Raw genomic sequence first — 17,669 nt, forward strand, 5'->3', positions numbered from 1 at the left:
AAAAACAATATGATGGTGAAGAAGCAAGAAAATATGTAATGAATTTAATTCGTTCTTTTTGTGGGTATAATAAAAGCGGATAAAGGGCTCACCTGAGAAGAAGAGCAATTGCTTCCCCATCAATCCCCATGCGAGCTTTTCTATTGCTCGTTGAAGAATTCCATCTAAAACTAGGGAAAAAGATTCCTGGAAGCACTATATCTATTGAAAATAGTTGGCACTATGGGGAAAGCTAAAGTGGACCCAGAAGCTGTTGTTTCTTTACAAGCACCTCAAGGCGCCACTAAATGGAATGAGTGTCTAAGGGCTAGTGGTTTTGGCATGATGTCACAAACGTTTTTTGATTCAGAAAGAAGAAGAATCCTTGGCCTTCCAAGTTTAGACAACAGTGCAAAGATATTTGCAAAAGTCTGCCAAGCTAGTCATTTTTTGCTTACCGTGAAACGTATAGCATTGGGGAAAGGGCTACAAGGTAAATCAAAGATTTTGGCAAAAGAAAATCTTTTCAAATTCAGTCAAATATCTAGGCCATATAATACAAAATAACACAGTACGACCAATAAGGGACAATTTAATTTCAATCAAAAATTTTCCAATACAAAAAAAATCAAAAGAATATAAGACAATTTTTAGGGAAAATTAAATTTTATCATGAATATATACCGAATAGTGCCAAAATATTAGAACCACTCCATAATTTACTTCAAAAAGATCAAAAATTTATTTGACCTGAAAGTTGTCAAAATCATTTGGAATAAAAATATTGTTCAAAAAATAAGTAAAACGACGAAAAGCAATACGAGTACAAATACTCATAAAAGCAACCACAACTACAACGATTTAGATGCTAACAATGATATGTCGGGAAAAATCGCGAAAAATACAGCCAACTGATGCTGCGGATTACGAGGATGGGGGCGGAATGTAAAAATGTAAATTAATTTGTGTGCAAATAAATTACAAGTGATATTTTCATATTTGAGCCGTAAGCCCTGACAGCTAGTGTTCCTTTTTTTTATTGTAAAATAATAATTTATTGTTATTTTCCATATATTAAATTAAATTAATTAAAAATATTGTTATGCTCACAACCAATCTTGGAAATATTTGATCGAAGATGTAAAGAAATTATATTTCTTATTACAATATATTACATATTCATTTAGTTTTAAATTCACCGCTCATCTCTTAGAGTAAGGGAACACTTATTCATTTGCATTCATTACAAATTCAAGTGGAAATATTAAATTTCATTCACTTTAAAAAATCAATCGTATTTGCGAGATCTCCCCTGATGAGTTCATGGGGGAGCTTTTCCATTTGAACCTGAAGGAGTTCAGCCCTGGTTGTCCGGAGAAGGACGTCAGGATGGTCAGCCGTCTTTGGAAGGTCAGTCCTGATGGGGTGACGAATGTTGTCCTTGAGGGCACATGCTAATGTCCGCCCTCTTGGAGGCAGGTCGTTGCTACGTCAAGTGGTTTTCCTTCCGGGTACGGCCGGACCAGTTGACGCCCGGCTGTTTCCGCTGCATGGGCTTTGAACATAGGGTGGCGGAATGCAGGCCAAGAAGGATGTCTGCCGAAGGTACGGGCAGGAAGGGCACAGGAGTGCAGGTTGTGGCAATGCCCCGCATTGTCCCAACTAAACCGTCAGGAGGCTTATGCCGTAATGTGTGAGTTGGGGGCGCGTATGTTGGAGGGGGGCTGCGGCATTGCTTTGCTCCAGGAACCATGCTCCACCAATGGGGTGGTGAGAGGTCTTCCTGGGGGCTTTAGGGTCTTTACTGACCTTTGAGTCAATGCCGCAGTAGCTGTGTGTGAGCCAAGCTACTCTTATGTAGTAGTTGACTCATGGTGAGGAGTATTCATATGGGCTAGAGACCAAAAAAAAAGCTAAATCAAGTTACGAAAATGGACGCACAACGATATGCACCACCACGTTATTCTCTCCATCGTGGGTAGCAGCAATAGGGTTATGATTTTAGTTTGTTTCTATTCATTTGGTCTCTAAATTGTCAAATGTTGCTTACGTTTTATCCAATTCGCGTGAAGGGTCAATCTTTGTTTATAGATTTAGAGATTCTAGGGGCCAAAAGCAAAAATAAAATTCATTGCACTACTGCTGCTACCTGTTTAATGTGCCTTGAGCTACATAGAATTTTTTCAATCACGTAGTAACCGTAGAGATGTAATTTTGATTTTTTCAATCATTACAAATTCAAGTTGAAATCTTTAATTTCATTCTTTTAAAAAAAAATTAATTTCATTCTTGCCAAAAGAAAATAATTAGTATAGTTGTAAATTCTATTAAATATAAATTAAGGCGGCCAGTCGCGAAATACTCGTATTGATTTCACATAAAATACCCAATGATTGAGATTGAAAAAAAAGCATCGACCCGCTCAGCGAGTAAAGCGAATTGTGTGTCGAAAACAACACTTTACAAAACGAAAGCTGGAAAATGCCAACGTCCCATTCCCAACGGAGTGCTCCATCGTAATCCATATTTGAATTTCTTACGTGAATTTCGCCTTCGCAATGGTCATCTCCCTGCGGTGGAAATTATTCGACGCGGCGCCAAGGAGTGGAAGAATATGCCTAAAGAGGGATAACTTGGCGAAGAATGCCAAGTTTTCTGAGGTGGCGCTCGATGTGAGCGTAAGACGGAAGCTCCACCAATGGCTTATGGAACTCCTGCACCAAAAATAGCAGAAACAGTTTTAAGGTCTTATAATTTTAATCTGAAAACAGAAAACAAAACAATTGAAATTGATGGATATAAAATTGATAACCCAGTTTGGGAAAATAATGGATCCTTTCCATTTGGAATAGTAAGTTCTAATTGGCATCCAGGGGAATTACACCGAATGGCTTATACATTTTTGGTAGAAAATTTTATAGCAATTAAAGATCTGGCTTGCAATGTAATAGAAATGGCAATGTATACCAACTCGGATATATTGACAAAAGGAAGACAAACTTGGGATCCTATAAATGAAAGAAGTGTTCCAAGTTCGCAAGCTTATTCCAGTTATTGTGAATTCTTAGTTGAGAAGGGCTTCCCAAATCATCATAGCCTTATGTGATTAATTAAATATACCTTTGAACCGATGGACAAACCAACAATAATTGGAAAGAAAGTTTTATGGAAGTATGAAGAAAAGATAAAAGTTGTAAAGGGGCAAAGATTAATTGTTAAGGTGAAAAAGTCTTATATTGTTAAAAAACAATATGATGGTGAAGAAGCAAGAAAATATGTAATGAATTTAATTCGTTCTTTTTGTGGGTATAATAAAAGCGGATAAAGGGCTCACCTGAGAAGAAGAGCAATTGCTTCCCCATCAATCCCCATGCGAGCTTTTCTATTGCTCGTTGAAGAATTCCATCTAAAACTAGGGAAAAAGATTCCTGGAAGCACTATATCTATTGAAAATAGTTGGCACTATGGGGAAAGCTAAAGTGGACCCAGAAGCTGTTGTTTCTTTACAAGCAACTCAAGGCGCCACTAAATGGAATGAGTGTCTAAGGGCTAGTGGTTTTGGCATGATGTCACAAACGTTTTTTGATTCAGAAAGAAGAAGAATCCTTGGCCTTCCAAGTTTAGACAACAGTGCAAAGATATTTGCAAAAGTCTGCCAAGCTAGTCATTTTTTGCTTACCGTGAAACGTATAGCATTGGGGAAAGGGCTACAAGGTAAATCAAAGATTTTGGCAAAAGAAAATCTTTTCAAATTCAGTCAAATATCTAGGCCATATAATACAAAATAACACAGTACGACCAATAAGGGACAATTTAATTTCAATCAAAAATTTCAAAAGAATAAAAGACAATTTTTAGGGAAAATTAAATTTTAGCATGAATATATACCGAATAGTGCCAAAATATTAGAACCACTCCATAATTTACTTCAAAAAGATCAAAAATTTATTTGACCTGAAAGTTGTCAAAATCATTTTGAATAAAAATATTGTTCAAAAAATAAGTAAAACGACGAAAAGCAATACGAGTACAAATACTCATAAAAGCAACCACAACTACAACGATTTAGATGCTAACAATGATATGTCGGGAAAAATCGCGAAAAATACAGCCAACTGATGCTGCGGATTACGAGGATGGGGGCGGAATGTAAAAATGTAAATTAATTTGTGTGCAAATAAATTACAAGTGATATTTTCATATTTGAGCCGTAAGCCCTGACAGCTAGTGTTCCTTTTTTTTATTGTAAAATAATAATTTATTGTTATTTTCCATATATTAAATTAAATTAATTAAAAATATTGTTATGCTCACAACCAATCTTGGAAATATTTGATCGAAGATGTAAAGAAATTATATTTCTTATTATATTACATATTCATTTAGTTTTAAATTCACCGCTCATCTCTTAGAGTAAGGGAACACTTATTCATTTGCATTCATTACAAATTCAAGTGGAAATATTAAATTTCATTCACTTTAAAAAATCAATCGTATTTGCGAGATCTCCCCTGATGAGTTCATGGGGGAGCTTTTCCATTTGAACCTGAAGGAGTTCAGCCCTGGTTGTCCGGAGAAGGACGTCAGGATGGTCAGCCGTCTTTGGAAGGTCAGTCCTGATGGGGTGACGAATGTTGTCCTTGAGGGCACATGCTAATGTCCGCCCTCTTGGAGGCAGGTCGTTGCTACGTCAAGTGGTTTTCCTTCCGGGTACGGCCGGACCAGTTGACGCCCGGCTGTTTCCGCTGCATGGGCTTTGAACATAGGGTGGCGGAATGCAGGCCAAGAAGGATGTCTGCCGAAGGTGCGGGCAGGAAGGGCACAGGAGTGCAGGTTGTGGCAATGCCCCGCATTGTCCCAACTAAACCGTCAGGAGGCTTATGCCGTAATGTGTGAGTTGGGGGCGCGTATGTTGGAGGGGGGCTGCGGCATTGCTTTGCTCCAGGAACCATGCTCCACCAATGGGGTGGTGAGAGGTCTTCCTGGGGGCTTTAGTGTCTTTACTGACCTTTGAGTCAATGCCGCAGTAGCTGTGTGTGAGCCAAGCTACTCTTATGTAGTAGTTGACTCATGGTGAGGAGTATTCATATGGGCTAGAGACAAAAAAAAAAAAGCTAAATCAAGTTACGAAAATGGACGCACAACGATATGCACCACCCCGTTATTCTCTCCATCGTGGGTAGCAGCAATAGGGTTATGATTTTAATTTGTTTCTATTCATTTGGTCTCTAAATTGTCAAATGTTGCTTACGTTTTATCCAATTCGCGTGAAGGGTCAATCTTTGTTTATAGATTTAGAGATTCTAGGGGCAAAAAGCAAAAATAAAATTCATTGCACTACTGCTGCTACCTGTTTAATGTGCCTTGAGCTACATAGAATTTTTTCAATCACGTAGTAACCGTAGAGATGTAATTTTGATTTTTTCAATCATTACAAATTCAAGTTGAAATCTTTAATTTCATTCTTTTTAAAAAAAAATAATTTCATTCTTGCCAAAAAAAAAATAATTAGTATAGTTGTAAATTCTATTAAATATAAATTAAGGCGGTCAGTCGCGAAATACTTGTATTGATTTCACATAAAATACCCAATGATTGAGATTGAAAAAAAAGCATCGACCCGCTCAGCGAGTAAAGCGAATTGTGTATCGAAAACAACACTTTACAAAACGAAAGCTGGAAAATGCCAACGTCCCAGTCCCAACGGAGTGCTCCATCGTAATCCATATTTGAATTTCTTACGTGAATTTCGCCTTCGCAATGGTCATCTCCCTGCGGTGGAAATTATTCGACGCGGCGCCAAGGAGTGGAAGAATATGCCTAAAGAGGGATAACTTGGCGAAGAATGCCAAGTTTTCTGAGGTGGCGCTCGATGTGAGCGTAAGACGGAAGCTCCACCAATGGCTTATGGAACTCCTGCACCAAAAATAGCAGAAACAGTTTTAAGGTCTTATAATTTTAATCTGAAAACAGAAAACAAAACAATTGAAATTGATGGATATAAAATTGATAACCCAGTTTGGGAAAATAATGGATCCTTTCCATTTGGAATAGTAAGTTCTAATTGGCATCCAGGGGAATTACACCGAATGGCTTATACATTTTTGGTAGAAAATTTTATAGCAATTAAAGATCTGGCTTGCAATGTAATAGAAATGGCAATGTATACCAACTCGGATATATTGACAAAAGGAAGACAAACTTGGGATCCTATAAATGAAAGAAGTGTTCCAAGTTCGCAAGCTTATTCCAGTTATTGTGAATTCTCAGTTGAGAAGGGCTTCCCAAATCATCATAGCCTTATGGGATTAATTAAATATTCCTTTGAATCGACAATTTCCAACAATAATTGGAAAGAAAGTTTTATGGAAGTATGAAGAAAAGATAAAAGTTGAAAAGGGACAAAGATTAATTGTTAAGGTGAAAAAGTCTTATATTGTTAAAAAACAATATGATGGTGAAGAAGCAAGAAAATATATAATGAATTTAATTCGTTCTTTTTGTGGGTATAATAAAAGCGGATAAAGGGCTCACCTGAGAAGAAGAGCAATTGCTTCCCCATCAATCCCCATGCGAGCTTTTCTATTGCTCGTTGAAGAATTCCATCTAAAACTAGGGAAAAAGATTCCTGGAAGCACTATATCTATTGAAAATAGTTGGCACTATGGGAAAAGCTAAAGTGGACCCAGAAGCTGTTGTTTCTTTACAAGCAACTCAAGGCGCCACTAAATGGAATGAGTGTCTAAGGGCTAGTGGTTAAGGGCAAAGATATTTGCAAAAGTCTGCCAAGCTAGTCATTTTTTGCTTACCGTGAAACGTATAGCATTGGGGAAAGGGCTACAAGGTAAATCAAAGATTTTGGCAAAAGAAAATCTTTTCAAATTCAGTCAAATATCTTGGCCATATAATACAAAATAACACAGTACGACCAATAAGGGACAATTTAATTTCAATCAAAAATTTTCCAGTACAAAAAAATCAAAAGAATATAAGACAATTTTTAGGGAAAATTAAATTTTATCATGAATATATACCGAATAGTGCCAAAATATTAGAACCACTCCATAATTTACTTCAAAAAATTTATTTGACCTGAAAGTTGTCAAAATCATTTGGAATAAAAATATTGTTCAAAAAATAAGTAAAACGACGAAAAGCAATACGAGTACAAATACTCATAAAAGCAACCACAACTACAACGATTTAGATGCTAACAATGATATGTCGGGAAAAATCGCGAAAAATACAGCCAACTGATGCTGCGGATTACGAGGATGGGGGCGGAATGTAAAAATGTAAATTAATTTGTGTGCAAATAAATTACAAGTGATATTTTCATATTTGAGCCGTAAGCCCTGACAGCTAGTGTTCCTTTTTTTTATTGTAAAATAATAATTTATTGTTATTTTCCATATATTAAATTAAATTAATTAAAAATATTGTTATGCTCACAACCAATCTTGGAAATATTTGATCGAAGATGTAAAGAAATTATATTTCTTATTATATTACAAATTCATTTAGTTTTAAATTCACCGCTCATCTCTTAGAGTAAGGGAACACTTATTCATTTGCATTCATTACAAATTCAAGTGGAAATATTAAATTTCATTCACTTTAAAAAATCAATCGTATTTGCGAGATCTCCCCTGATGAGTTCATGGGGGAGCTTTTCCATTTGAACCTGAAGGAGTTCAGCCCTGGTTGTCCGGAGAAGGACGTCAGGATGGTCAGCCGTCTTTGGAAGGTCAGTCCTGATGGGGTGACGAATGTTGTCCTTGAGGGCACGGACATGCTAATGTCCGCCCTCTTGGAGGCAGGTCGTTGCTACGTCAAGTGGTTTTCCTTCCGGGTACGGCCGGACCAGTTGACGCCCGGCTGTTTCCGCTGCATGGGCTTTGAACATAGGGTGGCGGAATGCAGGCCAAGAAGGATGTCTGCCGAAGGTGCGGGCAGGAAGGGCACAGGAGTGCAGGTTGTGGCAATGCCCCGCATTGTCCCAACTAAACCGTCAGGAGGCTTATGCCGTAATGTGTGAGTTGGGGGCGCGTATGTTGGAGGGGGGCTGCGGCATTGCTTTGCTCCAGGAACCATGCTCCACCAATGGGGTGGTGAGAGGTCTTCCTGGGGGCTTTAGGGTCTTTACTGACCTTTGAGTCAATGCCGCAGTAGCTGTGTGTGAGCCAAGCTACTCTTATGTAGTAGTTGACTCATCGTGAGGAGTATTCATATGGGCTAGAGACCAAAAAAAAAAGCTAAATCAAGTTACGAAAATGGACGCACAACGATATGCACCACCACGTTATTCTCTCCATCGTGGGTAGCAGCAATAGGGTTATGATTTTAGTTTGTTTCTATTCATTTGGTCTCTAAATTGTCAAATGTTGCTTACGTTTTATCCAATTCGCGTGAAGGGTCAATCTTTGTTTATAGATTTAGAGATTCTAGGGGCCAAAAGCAAAAATAAAATTCATTGCACTACTGCTGCTACCTGTTTAATGTGCCTTGAGCTACATAGAATTTTTTCAATCACGTAGTAACCGTAGAGATGTAATTTTGATTTTTTCAATCATTACAAATTCAAGTTGAAATCTTTAATTTCATTCTTTTAAAAAAAAATTAATTTCATTCTTGCCAAAAGAAAATAATTAGTATAGTTGTAAATTCTATTAAATATAAATTAAGGCGGCCAGTCGCGAAATACTCGTATTGATTTCACATAAAATACCCAATGATTGAGATTGAAAAAAAAGCATCGACCCGCTCAGCGAGTAAAGCGAATTGTGTGTCGAAAACAACACTTTACAAAACGAAAGCTGGAAAATGCCAACGTCCCATTCCCAACGGAGTGCTCCATCGTAATCCATATTTGAATTTCTTACGTGAATTTCGCCTTCGCAATGGTCATCTCCCTGCGGTGGAAATTATTCGACGCGGCGCCAAGGAGTGGAAGAATATGCCTAAAGAGGGATAACTTGGCGAAGAATGCCAAGTTTTCTGAGGTGGCGCTCGATGTGAGCGTAAGACGGAAGCTCCACCAATGGCTTATGGAACTCCTGCACCAAAAATAGCAGAAACAGTTTTAAGGTCTTATAATTTTAATCTGAAAACAGAAAACAAAACAATTGAAATTGATGGATATAAAATTGATAACCCAGTTTGAGAAAATAATGGATCCTTTCCATTTGGAATAGTAAGTTCTAATTGGCATCCAGGGGAATTACACCGAATGGCTTATACATTTTTGGTAGAAAATTTTATAGCAATTAAAGATCTGGTTTGCAATGTAATAGAAATGGCAATGTATACCAACTCGGATATATTGACAAAAGGAAGACAAACTTGGGATCCTATAAATGAAAGAAGTGTTCCAAGTTCGCAAGCTTATTCCAGTTATTGTGAATTCTTAGTTGAGAAGGGCTTCCCAAATCATCATAGCCTTATGTGATTAATTAAATATACCTTTGAACCGATGGACAAACCAACAATAATTGGAAAGAAAGTTTTATGGAAGTATGAAGAAAAGATAAAAGTTGTAAAGGGGCAAAGATTAATTGTTAAGGTGAAAAAGTCTTATATTGTTAAAAAACAATATGATGGTGAAGAAGCAAGAAAATATGTAATGAATTTAATTCGTTCTTTTTGTGGGTATAATAAAAGCGGATAAAGGGCTCACCTGAGAAGAAGAGCAATTGCTTCCCCATCAATCCCCATGCGAGCTTTTCTATTGCTCGTTGAAGAATTCCATCTAAAACTAGGGAAAAAGATTCCTGGAAGCACTATATCTATTGAAAATAGTTGGCACTATGGGGAAAGCTAAAGTGGACCCAGAAGCTGTTGTTTCTTTACAAGCAACTCAAGGCGCCACTAAATGGAATGAGTGTCTAAGGGCTAGTGGTTTTGGCATGATGTCACAAACGTTTTTTAATTCAGAAAGAAGAAGAATCCTTGGCCTTCCAAGTTTAGACAACAGTGCAAAGATATTTGCAAAAGTCTGCCAAGCTAGTCATTTTTTGCTTACCGTGAAACGTATAGCATTGGGGAAAGGGCTACAAGGTAAATCAAAGATTTTGGCAAAAGAAAATCTTTTCAAATTCAGTCAAATATCTAGGCCATATAATACCAAATAACACAGTACGACCAATAAGGGACAATTTAATTTCAATCAAAAATTTTCCAGTACAAAAAAATCAAAAGAATATAAGACAATTTTTAGGGAAAATTAAATTTTATCATGAATATATACCGAATAGTGCCAAAATATTAGAACCACTCCATAATTTACTTCAAAAAGATCAAAAATTTATTTGACCTGAAAGTTGTCAAAATCATTTGGAATAAAAATATTGTTCAAAAAATAAGTAAAACGACGAAAAGCAATACGAGTACAAATACTCATAAAAGCAACCACAACTACAACGATTTGGATGCTAACAATGATATGTCGGGAAAAATCGCTAAAAATACAGCCAACTGATGCTGCGGATTACGAGGATGGGGGCGGAATGTAAAAATGTAAATTAATTTGTGTGCAAATAAATTACAAGTGATATTTTCATATTTGAGCCGTAAGCCCTGACAGCTAGTGTTCCTTTTTTTTATTGTAAAATAATAATTTATTGTTATTTTCCATATATTAAATTAAATTATATTAATTAAAAATATTGCTATGCTCACAACCAATCTTGGAAATATTTGATCGAAGATGTAAAGAAATTATATTTCTTATTATATTACATATTCATTTAGTTTTAAATTCACCGCTCATCTCTTAGAGTAAGGGAACACTTATTCATTTGCATTCATTACAAATTCAAGTGGAAATATTAAATTTCATTCACTTTAAAAAATCAATCGTATTTGCGAGATCTCCCCTGATGAGTTCATGGGGGAGCTTTTCCATTTGAACCTGAAGGAGTTCAGCCCTGGTTGTCCGGAGAAGGACGTCAGGATGGTCAGCCGTCTTTGGAAGGTCAGTCCTGATGGGGTGACGAATGTTGTCCTTGAGGGCACGGACATGCTAATGTCCGCCCTCTTGGAGGCAGGTCGTTGCTACGTCAAGTGGTTTTCCTTCCGGGTACGGCCGGACCAGTTGACGCCCGGCTGTTTCCGCTGCATGGGCTTTGAACATAGGGTGGCGGAATGCAGGCCAAGAAGGATGTCTGCCGAAGGTGCGGGCAGGAAGGGCACAGGAGTGCAGGTTGTGGCAATGCCCCGCATTGTCCCAACTAAACCGTCAGGAGGCTTATGCCGTAATGTGTGAGTTGGGGGCGCGTATGTTGGAGGGGGGCTGCGGCATTGCTTTGCTCCAGGAACCATGCTCCACCAATGGGGTGGTGAGAGGTCTTCCTGGGGGCTTTAGGGTCTTTACTGACCTTTGAGTCAATGCCGCAGTAGCTGTGTGTGAGCCAAGCTACTCTTATGTAGTAGTTGACTCATGGTGAGGAGTATTCATATGGGCTAGAGACAAAAAAAAAAAAAGCTAAATCAAGTTACGAAAATGGGCGCACAATGATATGCACCACCCCGTTATTCTCTCCATCGTGGGTAGCAGCAATAGGGTTATGATTTTAATTTGTTTCTATTCATTTGGCCTCTAAATTGTCAAATGTTGCTTACGTTTTATCCAATTCGCGTGAAGGGTCAATCTTTGTTTATAGATTTTGATTCAGAAAGAAGAAGAATCCTTGGCCTTCCAAGTTTAGACAACAGTGCAAAGATATTTGCAAAAGTCTGCCAAGCTAGTCATTTTTTGCTTACCTTGAAACGTATAGCATTGGGGAAAGGGCTACAAGGTAAATCAAAGATTTTGGCAAAAGAAAATCTTTTCAAATTCAGTCAAATATCTAGGCCATATAATACAAAATAACACAGTACGACCAATAAGGGACAATTTAATTTCAATCAAAAATTTTCCAGTACAAAAAAATCAAAAGAATATAAGACAATTTTTAGGGAAAATTAAATTTTATCATGAATATATACCGAATAGTGCCAAAATATTAGAACCACTCCATAATTTACTTCAAAAAGATCAAAAATTTATTTGACCTGAAAGTTGTCAAAATCATTTGGAATAAAAATATTGTTCAAAAAATAAGTAAAACGACGAAAAGCAATACGAGTACAAATACTCATAAAAGCAACCACAACTACAACGATTTAGATGCTAACAATGATATGTCGGGAAAAATCGCGAAAAATACAGCCAACTGATGCTGCGGATTACGAGGATGGGGGCGGAATGTAAAAATGTAAATTAATTTGTGTGCAAATAAATTACAAGTGATATTTTCATATTTGAGCCGTAAGCCCTGACAGCTAGTGTTCCTTTTTTTTATTGTAAAATAATAATTTATTGTTATTTTCCATATATTAAATTAAATTAATTAAAAATATTGTTATGCTCACAACCAATCTTGGAAATATTTGATCGAAGATGTAAAGAAATTATATTTCTTATTATATTACAAATTCATTTAGTTTTAAATTCACCGCTCATCTCTTAGAGTAAGGGAACACTTATTCATTTGCATTCATTACAAATTCAAGTGGAAATATTAAATTTCATTCACTTTAAAAAATCAATCGTATTTGCGAGATCTCCCCTGATGAGTTCATGGGGGAGCTTTTCCATTTGAACCTGAAGGAGTTCAGCCCTGGTTGTCCGGAGAAGGACGTCAGGATGGTCAGCCGTCTTTGGAAGGTCAGTCCTGATGGGGTGACGAATGTTGTCCTTGAGGGCACGGACATGCTAATGTCCGCCCTCTTGGAGGCAGGTCGTTGCTACGTCAAGTGGTTTTCCTTCCGGGTACGGCCGGACCAGTTGACGCCCGGCTGTTTCCGCTGCATGGGCTTTGAACATAGGGTGGCGGAATGCAGGCCAAGAAGGATGTCTGCCGAAGGTGCGGGCAGGAAGGGCACAGGAGTGCAGGTTGTGGCAATGCCCCGCATTGTCCCAACTAAACCGTCAGGAGGCTTATGCCGTAATGTGTGAGTTGGGGGCGCGTATGTTGGAGGGGGGCTGCGGCATTGCTTTGCTCCAGGAACCATGCTCCACCAATGGGGTGGTGAGAGGTCTTCCTGGGGGCTTTAGGGTCTTTACTGACCTTTGAGTCAATGCCGCAGTAGCTGTGTGTGAGCCAAGCTACTCTTATGTAGTAGTTGACTCATCGTGAGGAGTATTCATATGGGCTAGAGACCAAAAAAAAAAGCTAAATCAAGTTACGAAAATGGACGCACAACGATATGCACCACCACGTTATTCTCTCCATCGTGGGTAGCAGCAATAGGGTTATGATTTTAGTTTGTTTCTATTCATTTGGTCTCTAAATTGTCAAATGTTGCTTACGTTTTATCCAATTCGCGTGAAGGGTCAATCTTTGTTTATAGATTTAGAGATTCTAGGGGCCAAAAGCAAAAATAAAATTCATTGCACTACTGCTGCTACCTGTTTAATGTGCCTTGAGCTACATAGAATTTTTTCAATCACGTAGTAACCGTAGAGATGTAATTTTGATTTTTTCAATCATTACAAATTCAAGTTGAAATCTTTAATTTCATTCTTTTAAAAAAAAATTAATTTCATTCTTGCCAAAAGAAAATAATTAGTATAGTTGTAAATTCTATTAAATATAAATTAAGGCGGCCAGTCGCGAAATACTTGTATTGATTTCACATAAAATACCCAATGATTGAGATTGAAAAAAAAGCATCGACCCGCTCAGCGAGTAAAGCGAATTGTGTGTCGAAAACAACACTTTACAAAACGAAAGCTGGAAAATGCCAACGTCCCATTCCCAACGGAGTGCTCCATCGTAATCCATATTTGAATTTCTTACGTGAATTTCGCCTTCGCAATGGTCATCTCCCTGCGGTGGAAATTATTCGACGCGGCGCCAAGGAGTGGAAGAATATGCCTAAAGAGGGATAACTTGGCGAAGAATGCCAAGTTTTCTGAGGTGGCGCTCGATGTGAGCGTAAGACGGAAGCTCCACCAATGGCTTATGGAACTCCTGCACCAAAAATAGCAGAAACAGTTTTAAGGTCTTATAATTTTAATCTGAAAACAGAAAACAAAACAATTGAAATTGATGGATATAAAATTGATAACCCAGTTTGGGAAAATAATGGATCCTTTCCATTTGGAATAGTAAGTTCTAATTGGCATCCAGGGGAATTACACCGAATGGCTTATACATTTTTGGTAAAAAATTTTATAGCAATTAAAGATCTGGCTTGCAATGTAATAGAAATGGCAATGTATACCAACTCGGATATATTGACAAAAGGAAGACAAACTTGGGATCCTATAAATGAAAGAAGTGTTCCAAGTTCGCAAGCTTATTCCAGTTATTGTGAATTCTTAGTTGAGAAGGGCTTCCCAAATCATCATAGCCTTATGTGATTAATTAAATATACCTTTGAACCGATGGACAAACCAACAATAATTGGAAAGAAAGTTTTATGGAAGTATGAAGAAAAGATAAAAGTTGTAAAGGGGCAAAGATTAATTGTTAAGGTGAAAAAGTCTTATATTGTTAAAAAACAATATGATGGTGAAGAAGCAAGAAAATATGTAATGAATTTAATTCGTTCTTTTTGTGGGTATAATAAAAGCGGATAAAGGGCTCACCTGAGAAGAAGAGCAATTGCTTCCCCATCAATCCCCATGCGAGCTTTTCTATTGCTCGTTGAAGAATTCCATCTAAAACTAGGGAAAAAGATTCCTGGAAGCACTATATCTATTGAAAATAGTTGGCACTATGGGGAAAGCTAAAGTGGACCCAGAAGCTGTTGTTTCTTTACAAGCAACTCAAGGCGCCACTAAATGGAATGAGTGTCTAAGGGCTAGTGGTTTTGGCATGATGTCACAAACGTTTTTTAATTCAGAAAGAAGAAGAATCCTTGGCCTTCCAAGTTTAGACAACAGTGCAAAGATATTTGCAAAAGTCTGCCAAGCTAGTCATTTTTTTCTTACCTTGAAACGTATAGCATTGGGGAAAGGGCTACAAGGTAAATCAAAGATTTTGGCAAAAGAAAATCTTTTCAAATTCAGTCAAATATCTAGGCCATATAATACCAAATAACACAGTACGACCAATAAGGGACAATTTAATTTCAATCAAAAATTTTCCAGTACAAAAAAATTAAAAGAATATAAGACAATTTTTAGGGAAAATTAAATTTTATCATGAATATATACCGAATAGTGCCAAAATATTAGAACCACTCCATAATTTACTTCAAAAAGATCAAAAATTTATTTGACCTGAAAGTTGTCAAAATCATTTGGAATAAAAATATTGTTCAAAAAATAAGTAAAACGACGAAAAGCAATACGAGTACAAATACTCATAAAAGCAACCACAACTACAACGATTTGGATGCTAACAATGATATGTCGGGAAAAATCGCTAAAAATACAGCCAACTGATGCTGCGGATTACGAGGATGGGGGCGGAATGTAAAAATGTAAATTAATTTGTGTGCAAATAAATTACAAGTGATATTTTCATATTTGAGCCGTAAGCCCTGACAGCTAGTGTTCCTTTTTTTTATTGTAAAATAATAATTTATTGTTATTTTCCATATATTAAATTAAATTATATTAATTAAAAATATTGCTATGCTCACAACCAATCTTGGAAATATTTGATCGAAGATGTAAAGAAATTATATTTCTTATTATATTACATATTCATTTAGTTTTAAATTCACCGCTCATCTCTTAGAGTAAGGGAACACTTATTCATTTGCATTCATTACAAATTCAAGTGGAAATATTAAATTTCATTCACTTTAAAAAATCAATCGTATTTGCGAGATCTCCCCTGATGAGTTCATGGGGGAGCTTTTCCATTTGAACCTGAAGGAGTTCAGCCCTGGTTGTCCGGAGAAGGACGTCAGGATGGTCAGCCGTCTTTGGAAGGTCAGTCCTGATGGGGTGACGAATGTTGTCCTTGAGGGCACGGACATGCTAATGTCCGCCCTCTTGGAGGCAGGTCGTTGCTACGTCAAGTGGTTTTCCTTCCGGGTACGGCCGGACCAGTTGACGCCCGGCTGTTTCCGCTGCATGGGCTTTGAACATAGGGTGGCGGAATGCAGGCCAAGAAGGATGTCTGCCGAAGGTGCGGGCAGGAAGGGCACAGGAGTGCAGGTTGTGGCAATGCCCCGCATTGTCCCAACTAAACCGTCAGGAGGCTTATGCCGTAATGTGTGAGTTGGGGGCGCGTATGTTGGAGGGGGGCTGCGGCATTGCTTTGCTCCAGGAACCATGCTCCACCAATGGGGTGGTGAGAGGTCTTCCTGGGGGCTTTAGGGTCTTTACTGACCTTTGAGTCAATGCCGCAGTAGCTGTGTGTGAGCCAAGCTACTCTTATGTAGTAGTTGACTCATGGTGAGGAGTATTCATATGGGCTAGAGACAAAAAAAAAAAACGCTAAATCAAGTTACGAAAATGGGCGCACAATGATATGCACCACCCCGTTATTCTCTCCATCGTGGGTAGCAGCAATAGGGTTATGATTTTAATTTGTTTCTATTCATTTGGTCTCTAAATTGTCAAATGTTGCTTACGTTTTATCCAATTCGCGTGAAGGGTCAATCTTTGTTTATAGATTTTGATTCAGAAAGAAGAAGAATCCTTGGCCTTCCAAGTTTAGACAACAGTGCAAAGATATTTGCAAAAGTCTGCCAAGCTAGTCATTTTTTGCTTACCGTGAAACGTATAGCATTGGGGAAAGGGCTACAAGGTAAATCAAAGATTTTGGCAAAAGAAAATCTTTTCAAATTCAGTCAAATATCTAGGCCATATAATACAAAATAACACAGTACGACCAATAAGGGACAATTTAATTTCAATCAAAAATTTTCCAATACAAAAAAAATCAAAAGAATATAAGACAATTTTTAGGGAAAATTAAATTTTATCATGAATATATACCAAATAGTGCCAAAATATTAGAACCACTCCATAATTTACTTCAAAAAGATCAAAAATTTATTTGACCTGAAAGTTGTCAAAATCATTTGGAATAAAAATATTGTTCAAAAAATAAGTAAAACGACGAAAAGCAATACGAGTACAAATACTCATAAAAGCAACCACAACTACAACGATTTAGATGCTAACAATGATATGTCGGATGAATTGAGCGCGTACAGCTCGGAGGAAGACGAGGTGACATCACGAAAATCGCGAAAAATACAGCCAACTGATGCTGCGGATTACGAGGATGGGGGCGGAATGTAAAAATGTAAATTAATTTGTGTGCAAATAAATTACAAGTGATATTTTCATATTTGAGCCGTAAGCCCTGGCAGCTAGTGTTCCTTTTTTTTATTGTAAAATAATAATTTATTGTTATTTTCCATATATTAAATTAAATTAATTAAAAATATTGTTATGCTCACAACCAATCTTGGAAATATTTGATCGAAGATGTAAAGATATTATATTTCTTATTATATTACATATTCATTTAGTTTTAAATTCAGCGCTCATCTCTTAGAGTAAGGGAACACTTATTCATTTGCATTCATTACAAATTCAAGTGGAAATATTAAATTTCATTCACTTTAAAAAATCAATCGTATTTGCGAGATCTCCCCTGATGAGTTCATGGGGGAGCTTTTCCATTTGAACCTGAAGGAGTTCAGCCCTGGTTGTCCGGAGAAGGACGTCAGGA

This window comes from Anastrepha ludens, chromosome Y (genome assembly GCF_028408465.1).
Source record: "Anastrepha ludens isolate Willacy chromosome Y, idAnaLude1.1, whole genome shotgun sequence".
Lineage (NCBI taxonomy): Eukaryota > Metazoa > Arthropoda > Insecta > Diptera > Tephritidae > Anastrepha > Anastrepha ludens.